The sequence below is a fragment of the Schistocerca gregaria genome, chromosome 2, assembly GCF_023897955.1.
Source record: "Schistocerca gregaria isolate iqSchGreg1 chromosome 2, iqSchGreg1.2, whole genome shotgun sequence".
In the NCBI taxonomy this organism is placed as follows: Eukaryota; Metazoa; Arthropoda; class Insecta; order Orthoptera; family Acrididae; genus Schistocerca; species Schistocerca gregaria.
The window spans coordinates 971140414-971154862 of record NC_064921.1 but is presented as its reverse complement, the minus strand read 5'-3'; the positions used below and the strand labels follow the sequence as shown (position 1 = coordinate 971154862).

Here is a 14449-nt window from a genome sequence, read left to right as displayed (position 1 = left end):
ACGTCATACCATTTGGAGCGGACATCTGTCGGAAGCGTTGGATTATGGATGTTAGCCCAAACGAGGGACCAATTGCAAGCCGGATACTTCTTTTCCAAGGGCCCAGGCAGTGACGGCCGAAGTAAGTGGCGGTACAGTTTTACCGTCGGCTTCTTGAAAAGCTCGTCGTCGAGATAGCTACTTTCAAGGTAATACAGTGCTATATGCTGAAAGTGCGGGCCGACGTGGCCAATGTCCACAGGCGGAGATATATTGCGGGGGCGGGACAGTTGATAGAGCCGCTTCGTGACGGTGTCCTCGCTGGCGGTGAGTATCTGCCATGAGCGTTTCAGATACAGGGCTAGGGCATGAATGCCGGGGTTTTTCAAGCCAAGGCCTCCCATATCGCATGGCAGTGCTGTCGTGGTGAAGGAAACCTTAAAAATATTGAGCTTCCAGACGTACCAGGCGGCCGCCGCTAGGAGTGATCTTGCTACTGTGGGTGGCATAGGTAGGACGGCGGCAACAAATTGTAATTTGGAGAGGGCATAAGAGTTGACGAAAAAGGCTCGCTGCAGACGATCGAGGTGTCGCATGTTCTGGTCGCGCAGGAGTGCTTTTATCGCCTGAATTTTGGGTATCCAATTTTTGTGAGACATGTCCAGAGGCCGGGCCGTAACGTAGAGACCAAGGTGTTTTCTAGTCTGTACACAGGGCAGCCAAGCGTCGCCTGTGATAGGTCGTTCTTGACCAAGCGTTAAGGCGGCGGATTTATTGACGTTTAACATGGCACCACTATCTCTTTGGAATTCCTCAAGAATGCGTTTCGCTGCGGTGACATCGCGAACGTCGTTAAGAAGCACGCTGACATCGTCTGCGTAAGCTTGGACCACAGACTTGATACCATAAAACTGGAATCCAGGGAGGCTATGATGTAGATGGCGCAACAAGGGTTCCATGAGGATCGCATAGAGCGTCGTTGAAAGTGGACAGCCTTGCTTGATACCCCGTGAGAGCTGGACGTACTCCGTCAATGTATTATTGATCAGGAAGCGTGTACGGGTACCACTGATACAGTTGTTGATGAGGTGGATAAAATTAAGACTGAAGCCCATTGATTCCATCACGCCGCTGAGATAGTGATAGTCAGCTCGATCGTAAGCCTTATCGAAGTCAAGAAATGCTATGGCCATAGGAGTGCGGGTGGCCCAGGTGAGGGAGACGAGATCCCGATATAGCGCCAAAATGGTGGACAGCGACCGACCACGGATCGCACTCATTTGGTATGGTCCCAGAAGACAGGGTAACAGCTCTCGTAATCGGGCATTGAGGGCGCGCGTCAGAAGCTTAAAGTCGGCATTGAGCAGAGTAATGGGCCGCAGATCTTTGGTGGTGGTCGGCGTCGGCGTCTTAGGTATTAAAACAGTTAACCCTTCTGTGAAGGCTGGGGGTAGAGCAATCCCACGCAGTACTTCATTGTACATCTCTGTGAGTTCGTCCCCTAATATAGGCCAATATTTGACGTAAAACTCGACAGAGAGCCCGTCCGTGCCCGGAGATTTATTTCGTGGCGCAGCAAGCAGGGCATCCTTCAGTTCTTCTTTGGTAAAGGGAGCAAGCAGGTCCCGATTGAGGTCGTCGGTAATGTAGTACGGCGGGGGTCCAGAATGATACCATTCTCGCACTTTCTCATGTGGTACACCAGCACAGGTGTAAAGTGCAGCAAAGTGGTTGGTAACATGGTTTTTGATGTCTCGCTGTAGGGTATAACAAGCACCGTCTGCATCCTGCAACTTATGAATAAGTTTCCTACGCGCTGCACGTAACTGTTGGACGATATGATGGACTGACGTCTGCTGTTGCGGCAAGTTTGTGGAGTCACGTGCTCGAATCTGGTGGCCGACGGCGGTGCAGCCCGTCAAGGATGTAATCTTGGCTTGGAGTCTGCGTACGTGCGTGATGTTATTAGGCACCTGATGATAATCCCGGTACAATTCTCGCAGGGCACAGAAATAGAATTCAGTGATTTCCTTCTCACCGCGAGCGCGAATCCGGGCGTGGTGCTTGATGCAAGTAATGAGTTTCCCCTTTGCATGAAGCGTCCACCAATCAATCCACGTGGAATACGTGGGCCTGCTTGATGTTACGGAGTGCCAAACTGACCGGATCTCACGCTCTAAAGTGGCGTCTTGTAAGAGGCGACAGTTGAGTTGCCATCGTCCGAAGCCTCTATAAACTTTCTGCGGTGAGTGATTAAAGACGATGTGGTAAGCGATATGGTCACTGAAATTAACGGGCCAATATTCGCAAGTTCCCACGTCGGCTAAAAGACCGCGTTGCACATATATGCGATCTAACCTGCTGGAAGATGTCTGCGTAAAGTGAGTAAAGGCAACTTCATCTGGGTGTAAGGTCGCCCACGTGTCGACTGACTGCAATTCTGTAACCAGTGTTAGCAGTTCCTGGCTGAAGTTAAAGTTCGGCGTTTGATCGGTGCGGCGCAATACGCAGTTAAAGTCACCACCCATAATAATACGCAGACGCAAGTCGGTGATTAGATTCGCTATCTCTCCCGTGTAAAACTCCCTCCTCGCCGCTCGCGCGTTGGAACCGGAAGGGGCGTACACATTAAGAAGGAGTACATCATGGAACTGTGCGGCAATGCCTCGTCCGGTAGGTAACATGGACAAACAAGAACATTCAATGCCTTCCCGATACAGAATGATCGTACCTGCCTCCGTCCCTATATTGACAATGGCGTCATAACCGGGTACGTCGGCTAGGAGTGGAGTCAGTGCTTCCTGTACGAACAGAATGTCTATATCAGCGGCCCGTAAATAATGTCGAAGGCTGTGGATTTTTGCTTGAGAGACAATGCGGTTAACATTTATGGTAGAAATCTTATAGGATTGTCGTGAACGGAGCAATGTGGGATGAGTGGTCATCTGCAGATGAAAACAGGTACGATTTTTATCCCTTCATCAGTCGTCCGCTTCGGAGGTCGTATAAGTCTAGACGTCGCCGTCCGTGGACGCTGCATTGCGCCGAGACGTAAGCAGCGTATCACCAGTTGCCATCGGTTCTTCACGCTCGGGATTGCCAGTCATATCTTCAATATCATCCGCCCAATTATCGACAGACACAGCCGTCGTCGCGCCTGTTGCAGCAGTTCCGGAACCGCATTGCGGGCCGTCACCCTGCACATCTGCAACTTGGGCCGTCCGCGGTGGTGCACTAATATGTGCCCTCCCCGTGTCAAGGTTGGATACATCATCGTCAATATTCATGGGTGAGGCCAACGACGGAAGATAATCTTCGGTCCCCGAAGTGTCATCGCAGATCATGCGGCCCGCGTGTTTGGCCTTTTCACGCAAGGGAGGTGCCGATTGAGCTGCCGCCGGACGAGCGATCCGACGTTTCTTGTGCTTTTTCGGGGAGGACCCACTGACAGAGGCTTCCGCATTCTTTAAAGGAAGAGGAAGAGCCTCTGTCTCTTGCTGGCTGTCAGTGGCGGTAGTGGCCGCCTCCACAACGTCAACCCTGGCTTCCTCACGTGAGTCGTCACAGGGCACCGCGGCTAGTAAGCCAGCGACCGGCAAGGCTTCCTGAGCGGTAGAGATTTCCATAGGTACATCTCCGTCATTCGTAACATCTGCCACACTAAGTCCGACTTCCGCAGCCGACGCAGTGGGTGTATTTGCACGGACCGCCGCTACATAAGTAGTCGGTAATATTGTCGGTTGCGGGGGAGGGCCCAGTTCACCCGCAGGCAGCTGCGTTACACGTCGTTGGATGCACTGTGCCCGGACGTGTCCCGTGGAATTACAGCCTGAACATGTACGAGGCTGTCCCTCATATATGATTATGGCCCTATATCCACAAATCGTTAGGTAGGACGGAATATGCCGTTGCAATTCGATCTTAATTTGCCGCACACCGTTCAAAACAGGGTACTTATGGAACGAGGCCCACTTTTCGGCAATGTTACTGATAATTTTGCCGTAGGACTTAATAGAAGCATTAATTTGTTCGGCCGAGATTTCAAAAGGCAACTCGAAAATCCTGACGGTACGAATACCAAGACCAGCTTGGACAACAGTCACCTCACCAACATTCCCGTCACTGTGTCGAAATTTATAGGTACCGCCACATGAATCGATGATTTTGTCGCACAATTCTGGGTCACGCAATTTGATATAAACTGTGCTACTGACAATAGACAAATGGATACCAATGATATCGGTGGGAGGCAATTTTACGTCTTCATCGAGAAATCGTTCGACTTCGTAATATTTCGGTCGAGAAAAACTTCCATCAAACATAAACTTCAAAGTATCTTTCCGCTCTGGGTGATCCATGTTAGGTTCTATTCGTTACAAACAAGATGTTTGCGCGCCGCAACGGCCCTCGACTCACCACGTGCCGCACCGCAGGCCGCAGCTGAGCATGTAAACAACGCTCCAGGCACGTCCGACCTGCACGACGGCCGCGCCTCGACTAACCAACTGAGCTACCAGAGGCTCTGTATACTTTCTTATTCCTACTCATTGCTTTACGTCCGTCCCTGTCTGCCGTCTGCACACACTGCTACTCAGCGCGGCCATATAGACGCACAGGAAATGCAATCATCGGCTGCAACTGCAAACATTGCCCAGATTAAGTTTTATAATGCTCGATGGTGTCGATTAGGTTAAAATATGCATGTAGGAAGTGTCTGAAGTATGTCAGAGGACTGCTAAGTGTATTACGAGTCTTATCCTGCTGTCTGGTTCCATGGTGTAACGGTTAGCACTCTGGACTCTGAATCCAGCGATCCGAGTTCGAATCTCGGTGGAACCTTCGTTTAGTCTAATTTTCTGTAATAAGAGTTTCTCGCTGAGGAAGTAGCAGCAATAGGCTCACGGCGTTAGTTTCTACGTTTGTGTAAAAAACGATGCGTCTATAAAACGGCCGAATATTGGTGCGACTTTGTGACCTATATAGAACATTAAACGAGTAATACCTGTAAGAGCAAGCAATTTTACGATAATTCGAAGAAATATCATTATCCCACGAAGGTTAAAAATCCCATGATTATCAACTAGCTATTACAAGCTGAGCAAATGAATTTCCTTTAAAATAGGTTTAAAACATAGGGAGGTTCTGACTCAGTGGGCATTCTCTGGAGCCTCTTTGCTGATGAGATTAGAAAAACAGTCCTCTGGGCCGGATTTGAACCAGCGACCTATGGTTAACTGTGAATCCTCCACTACAGTCCACCGCTCTACCAACTGAGCTACCAGAGGCTCTGTATACTTTCTTATTCCTACTCATTGCTTTACGTCCGTCCCTGTCTGCCGTCTGCACACACTGCTACTCAGCGCGGCCATATAGACGCACAGGAAATGCAATCATCGGCTGCAACTGCAAACATTGCCCAGATTAAGTTTTATAATGCTCGATGGTGTCGATTAGGTTAAAATATGCAAGTAGGAAGTGTCTGAAGTATGTCAGAGGACTGCTAAGTGTATTACGAGTCTTATCCTGCTGTCTGGTTCCATGGTGTAACGGTTAGCACTCTGGACTCTGAATCCAGCGATCCGAGTTCGAATCTCGGTGGAACCTTCGTTTAGTCTAAAGTTTGTGTAATAAGAGTTTCTCGCTGAGGAAGTAGCAGCAATAGGCTCACGGCGTTAGTTTCTACGTTTGTGTAAAAAACGATGCGTCTATAAAACGGCCGAATATTGGTGCGACTTTGTGACCTATATAGAACATTAAACGAGTAATACCTGTAAGAGCAAGCAATTTTACGATAATTCGAAGAAATATCATTATCCCACGAAGGTTAAAAATCCCATGATTATCAACTAGCTATTACAAGCTGAGCAAATGAATTTCCTTTAAAATAGGTTTAAAACATAGGGAGGTTCTGACTCAGTGGGCATTCTCTGGAGCCTCTTTGCTGATGAGATTAGAAAAACAGTCCTCTGGGCCGGATTTGAACCAGCGACCTATGGATAACTGTGAATCCTCAACTACAGTCCACCGCTCTACCAACTGAGCTACCAGAGGCTCTGTATACTTTCTTATTCCTACTCATTGCTTTACGTCCGTCCCTGTCTGCCGTCTGCACACACTGCTACTCAGCGCGGCCATATAGACGCACAGGAAATGCAATCATCGGCTGCAACTGCAAACATTGCCCAGATTAAGTTTTATAATGCTCGATGGTGTCGATTAGGTTAAAATATGCAAGTAGGAAGTGTCTGAAGTATGTCAGAGGACTGCTAAGTGTATTACGAGTCTTATCCTGCTGTCTGGTTCCATGGTGTAACGGTTAGCACTCTGGACTCTGAATCCAGCGATCCGAGTTCGAATCTCGGTGGAACCTTCGTTTAGTCTAAATTTTCTGTAATAAGAGTTTCTCGCTGAGGAAGTAGCAGCAATAGGCTCACGGCGTTAGTTTCTACGTTTGTGTAAAAAACGATGCGTCTATAAAACGGCCGAATATTGGTGCGACTTTGTGACCTATATAGAACATTAAACGAGTAATACCTGTAAGAGCAAGCAATTTTACGATAATTCGAAGAAATATCATTATCCCACGAAGGTTAAAAATCCCATGATTATCAACTAGCTATTACAAGCTGAGCAAATGAATTTCCTTTAAAATAGGTTTAAAACATAGGGAGGTTCTGACTCAGTGGGCATTCTCTGGAGCCTCTTTGCTGATGAGATTAGAAAAACAGTCCTCTGGGCTGGATTTGAACCAGCGACCTATGGACAACTGTGAATCCTCCACTACAGGCCACCGCTCTACCAACTGAGCTACCAGAGGCTCTGTATACTTTCTTATTCCTACTCATTGCTTTACGTCCGTCCCTGTCTGCCGTCTGCACACACTGCTACTCAGCGCGGCCATATAGACGCACAGGAAATGCAATCATCGGCTGCAACTGCAAACATTGCCCAGATTAAGTTTTATAATGCTCGATGGTGTCGATTAGGTTAAAATATGCAAGTAGGAAGTGTCTGAAGTATGTCAGAGGACTGCTAAGTGTATTACGAGTCTTATCCTGCTGTCTGGTTCCATGGTGTAACGGTTAGCACTGTGGACTCTGAATCCAGCGATCCGAGTTCGAATCTCGGTGGAACCTTCGTTTAGTCTAAATTTTCTGTAATAAGAGTTTCTCGCTGAGGAAGTAGCAGCAATAGGCTCACGGCGTTAGTTTCTACGTTTGTGTAAAAAACGATGCGTCTATAAAACGGCCGAATATTGGTGCGACTTTGTGACCTATATAGAACATTAAACGAGTAATACCTGTAAGAGCAAGCAATTTTACGATAATTCGAAGAAATATCATTATCCCACGAAGGTTAAAAATCCCATGATTATCAACTAGCTATTACAAGCTGAGCAAATGAATTTCCTTTAAAATAGGTTTAAAACATAGGGAGGTTCTGACTCAGTGGGCATTCTCTGGAGCCTCTTTGCTGATGAGATTAGAAAAACAGTCCTCTGGGCCGGATTTGAACCAGCGACCTATGGTTAACTGTGAATCCTCCACTACAGTCCACCGCTCTACCAACTGAGCTACCAGAGGCTCTGTATACTTTCTTATTCCTACTCATTGCTTTACGTCCGTCCCTGTCTGCCGTCTTCACACACTGCTACTCAGCGCGGCCATATAGACGCACAGGAAATGCAATCATCGGCTGCAACTGCAAACATTGCCCAGATTAAGTTTTATAATGCTCGATGGTGTCGATTAGGTTAAAATATGCAAGTAGGAAGTGTCTGAAGTATGTCAGAGGACTGCTAAGTGTATTACGAGTCTTATCCTGCTGTCTGGTTCCATGGTGTAACGGTTAGCACTCTGGACTCTGAATCCAGCGATCCGAGTTCGAATCTCGGTGGAACCTTCGTTTAGTCTAAATTTTCTGTAATAAGAGTTTCTCGCTGAGGAAGTAGCAGCAATAGGCTCACGGCGTTAGTTTCTACGTTTGTGTAAAAAACGATGCGTCTATAAAACGGCCGAATATTGGTGCGACTTTGTGACCTATATAGAACATTAAACGAGTAATACCTGTAAGAGCAAGCAATTTTACGATAATTCGAAGAAATATCATTATCCCACGAAGGTTAAAAATCCCATGATTATCAACTAGCTATTACAAGCTGAGCAAATGAATTTCCTTTAAAATAGGTTTAAAACATAGGGAGGTTCTGACTCAGTGGGCATTCTCTGGAGCCTCTTTGCTGATGAGATTAGAAAAACAGTCCTCTGGGCCGGATTTGAACCAGCGACCTATGGATAACTGTGAATCCTCCACTACAGTCCACCGCTCTACCAACTGAGCTACCAGAGGCTCTGTATACTTTTTTATTCCTACTCATTGCCTTACGTCCGTCCCTGTCTGCCGTCTGCACACACTGCTACTCAGCGCGGCCATATAGACGCACAGGAAATGCAATCATCGGCTGCAACTGCAAACATTGCCCAGATTAAGTTTTATAATGCTCGATGGTGTCGATTAGGTTAAAATATGCAAGTAGGAAGTGTCTGAAGTATGTCAGAGGACTGCTAAGTGTATTACGAGTCTTATCCTGCTGTCTGGTTCCATGGTGTAACGGTTAGCACTCTGGACTCTGAATCCAGCGATCCGAGTTCGAATCTCGGTGGAACGTTCGTTTAGTCTAAATTTTCTGTAATAAGAGTTTCTCGCTGAGGAAGTAGCAGCAATAGGCTCACGGCGTTAGTTTCTACGTTTGTGTAAAAAACGATGCGTCTATAAAACGGCCGAATATTGGTGCGACTTTGTGACCTATATAGAACATTAAACGAGTAATACCTGTAAGAGCAAGCAATTTTACGATAATTCGAAGAAATATCATTATCCCACGAAGGTTAAAAATCCCATGATTATCAACTAGCTATTACAAGCTGAGCAAATGAATTTCCTTTAAAATAGGTTTAAAACATAGGGAGGTTCTGACTCAGTGGGCATTCTCTGGAGCCTCTTTGCTGATGAGATTAGAAAAACAGTCCTCTGGGCCGGATTTGAACCAGCGACCTATGGATAACTGTAAATCCTCCACTACAGTCCACCGCTCTACCAACTGAGCTACCAGAGGCTCTGTATACTTTCTTATTCCTACTCATTGCTTTACGTCCGTCCCTGTCTGCCGTCTGCACACACTGCTACTCAGCGCGGCCATATAGACGCACAGGAAATGCAATCATCGGCTGCAACTGCAAACATTGCCCAGATTAAGTTTTATAATGCTCGATGGTGTCGATTAGGTTAAAATATGCAAGTAGGAAGTGTCTGAAGTATGTCAGAGGACTGCTAAGTGTATTACGAGTCTTATCCTGCTGTCTGGTTCCATGATGTAACGGTTAGCACTCTGGACTCTGAATCCAGCGATCCGAGTTCGAATCTCGGTGGAACATTCGTTTAGTCTAAATTTTGTGTAATAAGAGTTTCTCGCTGAGGAAGTAGCAGCAATAGGCTTACGGCGTTAGTTTCTACGTTTGTGTAAAAAACGATGCGTCTATAAAACGGCCGAATATTGGTGCGACTTTGTGACCTATATAGAACATTAAACGAGTAATACCTGTAAGAGCAAGCAATTTTACGATAATTCGAAGAAATATCATTATCCCACGAAGGTTAAAAATCCCATGATTATCAACTAGCTATTACAAGCTGAGCAAATGTATTTCCTTTAAAATAGGTTTAAAACATAGGGAGGTTCTGACTCAGTGGTTATTCTCTGGAGCCTCTTTGCTGATGAGATTAGAAAAACAGTCCTCTGGGCCGGATTTGAACCAGCGACCTATGGATAACTGTGAATCCTCCACTACAGTCCACCGCTCTACCAACTGAGCTACCACAGGCTCTGTATACTTTCTTATTCCTACTCATTGCTTTACGTCCGTCCCTGTCTGCCGTCTGCACACACTGCTACTCAGCGCGGCCATATAGACGCACAGGAAATGCAATCATCGGCTGCAACTGCAAACATTGCCCAGATTAAGTTTTATAATGCTCGATGGTGTCGATTAGGTTAAAATATGCAAGTAGGAAGTGTCTGAAGTATGTCAGAGGACTGCTAAGTGTATTACGAGTCTTATCCTGCTGTCTGGTTCCATGGTGTAACGGTTAGCACTCTGGACTCTGAATCCAGCGATCCGAGTTCGAATCTCGGTGGAACCTTCGTTTAGTCTAAATTTTCTGTAATAAGAGTTTCTCGCTGAGGAAGTAGCAGCAATAGGCTCACGGCGTTAGTTTCTACGTTTGTGTAAAAAACGATGCGTCTATAAAACGGCCGAATATTGGTGCGACATTGTGACCTATATAGAACATTAAACGAGTAATACCTGTAAGAGCAAGCAATTTTACGATAATTCGAAGAAATATCATTATCCCACGAAGGTTAAAAATCCCATGATTATCAACTAGCTATTACAAGCTGAGCAAATGAATTTCCTTTAAAATAGGTTTAAAACATAGGGAGGTTCTGACTCAGTGGGCATTCTCTGGAGCCTCTTTGCTGATGAGATTAGAAAAACAGTCCTCTGGGCCGGATTTGAACCAGCGACCTATGGATAACTGTGAATCCTCCACTACAGTCCACCGCTCTACCAACTGAGCTACCAGAGGCTCTGTATACTTTCTTATTCCTACTCATTGCTTTACGTCCGTCCCTGTCTGCCGTCTGCACACACTGCTACTCAGCGCGGCCATATAGAAGCACAGGAAATGCAATCATCGGCTGCAACTGCAAACATTGCCCAGATTAAGTTTTATAATGCTCGATGGTGTCGATTAGGTTAAAATATGCAAGTAGGAAGTGTCTGAAGTATGTCAGAGGACTGCTAAGTGTATTACGAGTCTTATCCTGCTGTCTGGTTCCATGGTGTAACGGTTAGCACTCTGGACTCTGAATCCAGCGATCCGAGTTCGAATCTCGGTGGAACGTTCGTTTAGTCTAAATTTTCTGTAATAAGAGTTTCTCGCTGAGGAAGTAGCAGCAATAGGCTCACGGCGTTAGTTTCTACGTTTGTGTAAAAAACGATGCGTCTATAAAACGGCCGAATATTGGTGCGACTTTGTGACCTATATAGAACATTAAACGAGTAATACCTGTAAGAGCAAGCAATTTTACGATAATTCGAAGAAATATCATTATCCCACGAAGGTTAAAAATCCCATGATTATCAACTAGCTATTACAAGCTGAGCAAATGAATTTCCTTTAAAATAGGTTTAAAACATAGGGAGGTTCTGACTCAGTGGGCATTCTCTGGAGCCTCTTTGCTGATGAGATTAGAAAAACAGTCCTCTGGGCCGGATTTGAACCAGCGACCTATGGATAACTGTAAATCCTCCACTACAGTCCACCGCTCTACCAACTGAGCTACCAGAGGCTCTGTATACTTTCTTATTCCTACTCATTGCTTTACGTCCGTCCCTGTCTGCCGTCTGCACACACTGCTACTCAGCGCGGCCATATAGACGCACAGGAAATGCAATCATCGGCTGCAACTGCAAACATTGCCCAGATTAAGTTTTATAATGCTCGATGGTGTCGATTAGGTTAAAATATGCAAGTAGGAAGTGTCTGAAGTATGTCAGAGGACTGCTAAGTGTATTACGAGTCTTATCCTGCTGTCTGGTTCCATGATGTAACGGTTAGCACTCTGGACTCTGAATCCAGCGATCCGAGTTCGAATCTCGGTGGAACATTCGTTTAGTCTAAATTTTGTGTAATAAGAGTTTCTCGCTGAGGAAGTAGCAGCAATAGGCTTACGGCGTTAGTTTCTACGTTTGTGTAAAAAACGATGCGTCTATAAAACGGCCGAATATTGGTGCGACTTTGTGACCTATATAGAACATTAAACGAGTAATACCTGTAAGAGCAAGCAATTTTACGATAATTCGAAGAAATATCATTATCCCACGAAGGTTAAAAATCCCATGATTATCAACTAGCTATTACAAGCTGAGCAAATGTATTTCCTTTAAAATAGGTTTAAAACATAGGGAGGTTCTGACTCAGTGGTTATTCTCTGGAGCCTCTTTGCTGATGAGATTAGAAAAACAGTCCTCTGGGCCGGATTTGAACCAGCGACCTATGGATAACTGTGAATCCTCCACTACAGTCCACCGCTCTACCAACTGAGCTACCACAGGCTCTGTATACTTTCTTATTCCTACTCATTGCTTTACGTCCGTCCCTGTCTGCCGTCTGCACACACTGCTACTCAGCGCGGCCATATAGACGCACAGGAAATGCAATCATCGGCTGCAACTGCAAACATTGCCCAGATTAAGTTTTATAATGCTCGATGGTGTCGATTAGGTTAAAATATGCAAGTAGGAAGTGTCTGAAGTATGTCAGAGGACTGCTAAGTGTATTACGAGTCTTATCCTGCTGTCTGGTTCCATGGTGTAACGGTTAGCACTCTGGACTCTGAATCCAGCGATCCGAGTTCGAATCTCGGTGGAACCTTCGTTTAGTCTAAATTTTCTGTAATAAGAGTTTCTCGCTGAGGAAGTAGCAGCAATAGGCTCACGGCGTTAGTTTCTACGTTTGTGTAAAAAACGATGCGTCTATAAAACGGCCGAATATTGGTGCGACATTGTGACCTATATAGAACATTAAACGAGTAATACCTGTAAGAGCAAGCAATTTTACGATAATTCGAAGAAATATCATTATCCCACGAAGGTTAAAAATCCCATGATTATCAACTAGCTATTACAAGCTGAGCAAATGAATTTCCTTTAAAATAGGTTTAAAACATAGGGAGGTTCTGACTCAGTGGGCATTCTCTGGAGCCTCTTTGCTGATGAGATTAGAAAAACAGTCCTCTGGGCCGGATTTGAACCAGCGACCTATGGATAACTGTGAATCCTCCACTACAGTCCACCGCTCTACCAACTGAGCTACCAGAGGCTCTGTATACTTTCTTATTCCTACTCATTGCTTTACGTCCGTCCCTGTCTGCCGTCTGCACACACTGCTACTCAGCGCGGCCATATAGAAGCACAGGAAATGCAATCATCGGCTGCAACTGCAAACATTGCCCAGATTAAGTTTTATAATGCTCGATGGTGTCGATAAGGTTAAAATATGCAAGTGGGAAGTGTCTGAAGTATGTCAGAGGACTGCTAAGTGTATTACGAGTCTAATCCTGCTGTCTGGTTCCATGGTGTAACGGTTAGCACTCTGGACTCTGAATCCAGCGATCCGAGTTCGAATCTCGGTGGAACCTTCGTTTAGTCTAAATTTTCTGTAATAAGAGTTTCTCGCTGAGGAAGTAGCAGCAATAGGCTCACGGCGTTAGTTTCTACGTTTGTGTAAAAAACGATGCGTCTATAAAACGGCCGAATATTGGTGCGACTTTGTGACCTATATAGAACATTAAACGAGTAATACCTGTAAGAGCAAGCAATTTTACGATAATTCGAAGAAATATCATTATCCCACGAAGGTTAAAAATCCCATGATTATCAACTAGCTATTACAAGCTGAGCAAATGAATTTCCTTTAAAATAGGTTTAAAACATAGGGAGGTTCTGACTCAGTGGGCATTCTCTGGAGCCTCTTTGCTGATGAGATTAGAAAAACAGTCCTCTGGGCCGGATTTGAACCAGCGACCTATGGATAACTGTGAATCCTCCACTACAGTCCACCGCTCTACCAACTGAGCTACCAGAGGCTCTGCATACTTTGAACCAGCGACCTATGGATAACTGTGAATCCTCCACTACAGTCCACCGCTCTACCAACTGAGCTACCAGAGGCTCTGTATACTTTCATATTCCTACTCATTGCTTTACGTCTGTCCCTGTCTGCCGTCTGCACACACTGCTACTCAGCGCGGCCATATAGACGCACAGGAAATGCAATCATCGGCTGCAACTGCAAACATTGCCCAGATTAAGTTTTATAATGCTCGATGGTGTCGATTAGGTTAAAATATGCAAGTAGGAAGTGTCTGAAGTATGTCAGAGGACTGCTAAGTGTATTACGAGTCTTATCCTGCTGTCTGGTTCCATGGTGTAACGGTTAGCACTCTGGACTCTGAAACCAGCGATCCGAGTTCGAATCTCGGTGGAACCTTCGTTTAGTCTAAAGTTTCTGTAATAAGAGTTTCTCGCTGAGGAAGTAGAAGCAATAGGCTCACGGCGTTAGTTTCTACGTTTGTGTAAAAAACGATGCGTCCATAAAACGGCCGAATATTGGTGCGACTTTGTGACCTATATAGAACATTAAACGAGTAATACCTGTAAGAGCAAGCAATTTTACGATAATTCGAAGAAATATCATTATCCCACGAAGGTTAAAAATCCCATGATTATCAACTAGCTATTACAAGCTGAGCAAATGAATTTCCTTTAAAATAGGTTTAAAACATAGGGAGGTTCTGACTCAGTGGGCATTCTCTGGAGCCTCTTTGCTGATGAGATTAGAAAAA

At 45.4% G+C, this 14449-nt stretch overlaps 23 non-coding genes across 23 annotated transcripts; 11 read left to right on the top strand and 12 right to left on the bottom strand.

The window, feature by feature from the left end:
- The first annotated feature begins 4746 nt into the window (after positions 1-4746).
- Trnaq-cug (transfer RNA glutamine (anticodon CUG)) lies at positions 4747-4818 on the top strand. The gene has a single exon. It is a non-coding gene; the product is annotated as a tRNA-Gln (tRNA).
- Positions 4819-5175: 357 nt separating this feature from the next.
- Positions 5176-5264, bottom strand: Trnay-gua (transfer RNA tyrosine (anticodon GUA)). The gene is given in 2 exon segments: positions 5176-5211; positions 5228-5264. It is a non-coding gene; the product is annotated as a tRNA-Tyr (tRNA).
- A 247-nt stretch (positions 5265-5511) lies between these two features.
- Positions 5512-5583, top strand: Trnaq-cug (transfer RNA glutamine (anticodon CUG)). Its single transcript has one exon. It is a non-coding gene; the product is annotated as a tRNA-Gln (tRNA).
- A 358-nt stretch (positions 5584-5941) lies between these two features.
- On the bottom strand, positions 5942-6030 carry Trnay-gua (transfer RNA tyrosine (anticodon GUA)). The gene is given in 2 exon segments: positions 5942-5977; positions 5994-6030. It is a non-coding gene; the product is annotated as a tRNA-Tyr (tRNA).
- A 247-nt stretch (positions 6031-6277) lies between these two features.
- Positions 6278-6349, top strand: Trnaq-cug (transfer RNA glutamine (anticodon CUG)). Its single transcript has one exon. It is a non-coding gene; the product is annotated as a tRNA-Gln (tRNA).
- Positions 6350-6707: 358 nt separating this feature from the next.
- Positions 6708-6796, bottom strand: Trnay-gua (transfer RNA tyrosine (anticodon GUA)). The gene is given in 2 exon segments: positions 6708-6744; positions 6760-6796. It is a non-coding gene; the product is annotated as a tRNA-Tyr (tRNA).
- A 247-nt stretch (positions 6797-7043) lies between these two features.
- On the top strand, positions 7044-7115 carry Trnaq-cug (transfer RNA glutamine (anticodon CUG)). The gene has a single exon. It is a non-coding gene; the product is annotated as a tRNA-Gln (tRNA).
- Positions 7116-7473: 358 nt separating this feature from the next.
- Positions 7474-7562, bottom strand: Trnay-gua (transfer RNA tyrosine (anticodon GUA)). Its single transcript is given in 2 exon segments — positions 7474-7509; positions 7526-7562. It is a non-coding gene; the product is annotated as a tRNA-Tyr (tRNA).
- Positions 7563-7809: 247 nt separating this feature from the next.
- Trnaq-cug (transfer RNA glutamine (anticodon CUG)) lies at positions 7810-7881 on the top strand. The gene has a single exon. It is a non-coding gene; the product is annotated as a tRNA-Gln (tRNA).
- A 358-nt stretch (positions 7882-8239) lies between these two features.
- Trnay-gua (transfer RNA tyrosine (anticodon GUA)) lies at positions 8240-8328 on the bottom strand. The gene is given in 2 exon segments: positions 8240-8275; positions 8292-8328. It is a non-coding gene; the product is annotated as a tRNA-Tyr (tRNA).
- A 247-nt stretch (positions 8329-8575) lies between these two features.
- Positions 8576-8650, top strand: Trnaq-cug (transfer RNA glutamine (anticodon CUG)). The gene has a single exon. It is a non-coding gene; the product is annotated as a tRNA-Gln (tRNA).
- A 355-nt stretch (positions 8651-9005) lies between these two features.
- On the bottom strand, positions 9006-9094 carry Trnay-gua (transfer RNA tyrosine (anticodon GUA)). Its single transcript is given in 2 exon segments — positions 9006-9041; positions 9058-9094. It is a non-coding gene; the product is annotated as a tRNA-Tyr (tRNA).
- Positions 9095-9771: 677 nt separating this feature from the next.
- Trnay-gua (transfer RNA tyrosine (anticodon GUA)) lies at positions 9772-9860 on the bottom strand. Its single transcript is given in 2 exon segments — positions 9772-9807; positions 9824-9860. It is a non-coding gene; the product is annotated as a tRNA-Tyr (tRNA).
- A 247-nt stretch (positions 9861-10107) lies between these two features.
- Trnaq-cug (transfer RNA glutamine (anticodon CUG)) lies at positions 10108-10179 on the top strand. The gene has a single exon. It is a non-coding gene; the product is annotated as a tRNA-Gln (tRNA).
- A 358-nt stretch (positions 10180-10537) lies between these two features.
- Trnay-gua (transfer RNA tyrosine (anticodon GUA)) lies at positions 10538-10626 on the bottom strand. The gene is given in 2 exon segments: positions 10538-10573; positions 10590-10626. It is a non-coding gene; the product is annotated as a tRNA-Tyr (tRNA).
- A 247-nt stretch (positions 10627-10873) lies between these two features.
- Trnaq-cug (transfer RNA glutamine (anticodon CUG)) lies at positions 10874-10948 on the top strand. The gene has a single exon. It is a non-coding gene; the product is annotated as a tRNA-Gln (tRNA).
- Positions 10949-11303: 355 nt separating this feature from the next.
- Trnay-gua (transfer RNA tyrosine (anticodon GUA)) lies at positions 11304-11392 on the bottom strand. The gene is given in 2 exon segments: positions 11304-11339; positions 11356-11392. It is a non-coding gene; the product is annotated as a tRNA-Tyr (tRNA).
- Positions 11393-12069: 677 nt separating this feature from the next.
- On the bottom strand, positions 12070-12158 carry Trnay-gua (transfer RNA tyrosine (anticodon GUA)). Its single transcript is given in 2 exon segments — positions 12070-12105; positions 12122-12158. It is a non-coding gene; the product is annotated as a tRNA-Tyr (tRNA).
- Positions 12159-12405: 247 nt separating this feature from the next.
- Trnaq-cug (transfer RNA glutamine (anticodon CUG)) lies at positions 12406-12477 on the top strand. The gene has a single exon. It is a non-coding gene; the product is annotated as a tRNA-Gln (tRNA).
- A 358-nt stretch (positions 12478-12835) lies between these two features.
- On the bottom strand, positions 12836-12924 carry Trnay-gua (transfer RNA tyrosine (anticodon GUA)). Its single transcript is given in 2 exon segments — positions 12836-12871; positions 12888-12924. It is a non-coding gene; the product is annotated as a tRNA-Tyr (tRNA).
- A 247-nt stretch (positions 12925-13171) lies between these two features.
- On the top strand, positions 13172-13243 carry Trnaq-cug (transfer RNA glutamine (anticodon CUG)). Its single transcript has one exon. It is a non-coding gene; the product is annotated as a tRNA-Gln (tRNA).
- A 358-nt stretch (positions 13244-13601) lies between these two features.
- Trnay-gua (transfer RNA tyrosine (anticodon GUA)) lies at positions 13602-13690 on the bottom strand. The gene is given in 2 exon segments: positions 13602-13637; positions 13654-13690. It is a non-coding gene; the product is annotated as a tRNA-Tyr (tRNA).
- Positions 13691-14022: 332 nt separating this feature from the next.
- Trnaq-cug (transfer RNA glutamine (anticodon CUG)) lies at positions 14023-14094 on the top strand. Its single transcript has one exon. It is a non-coding gene; the product is annotated as a tRNA-Gln (tRNA).
- The last annotated feature ends 355 nt before the right edge of the window (positions 14095-14449 follow it).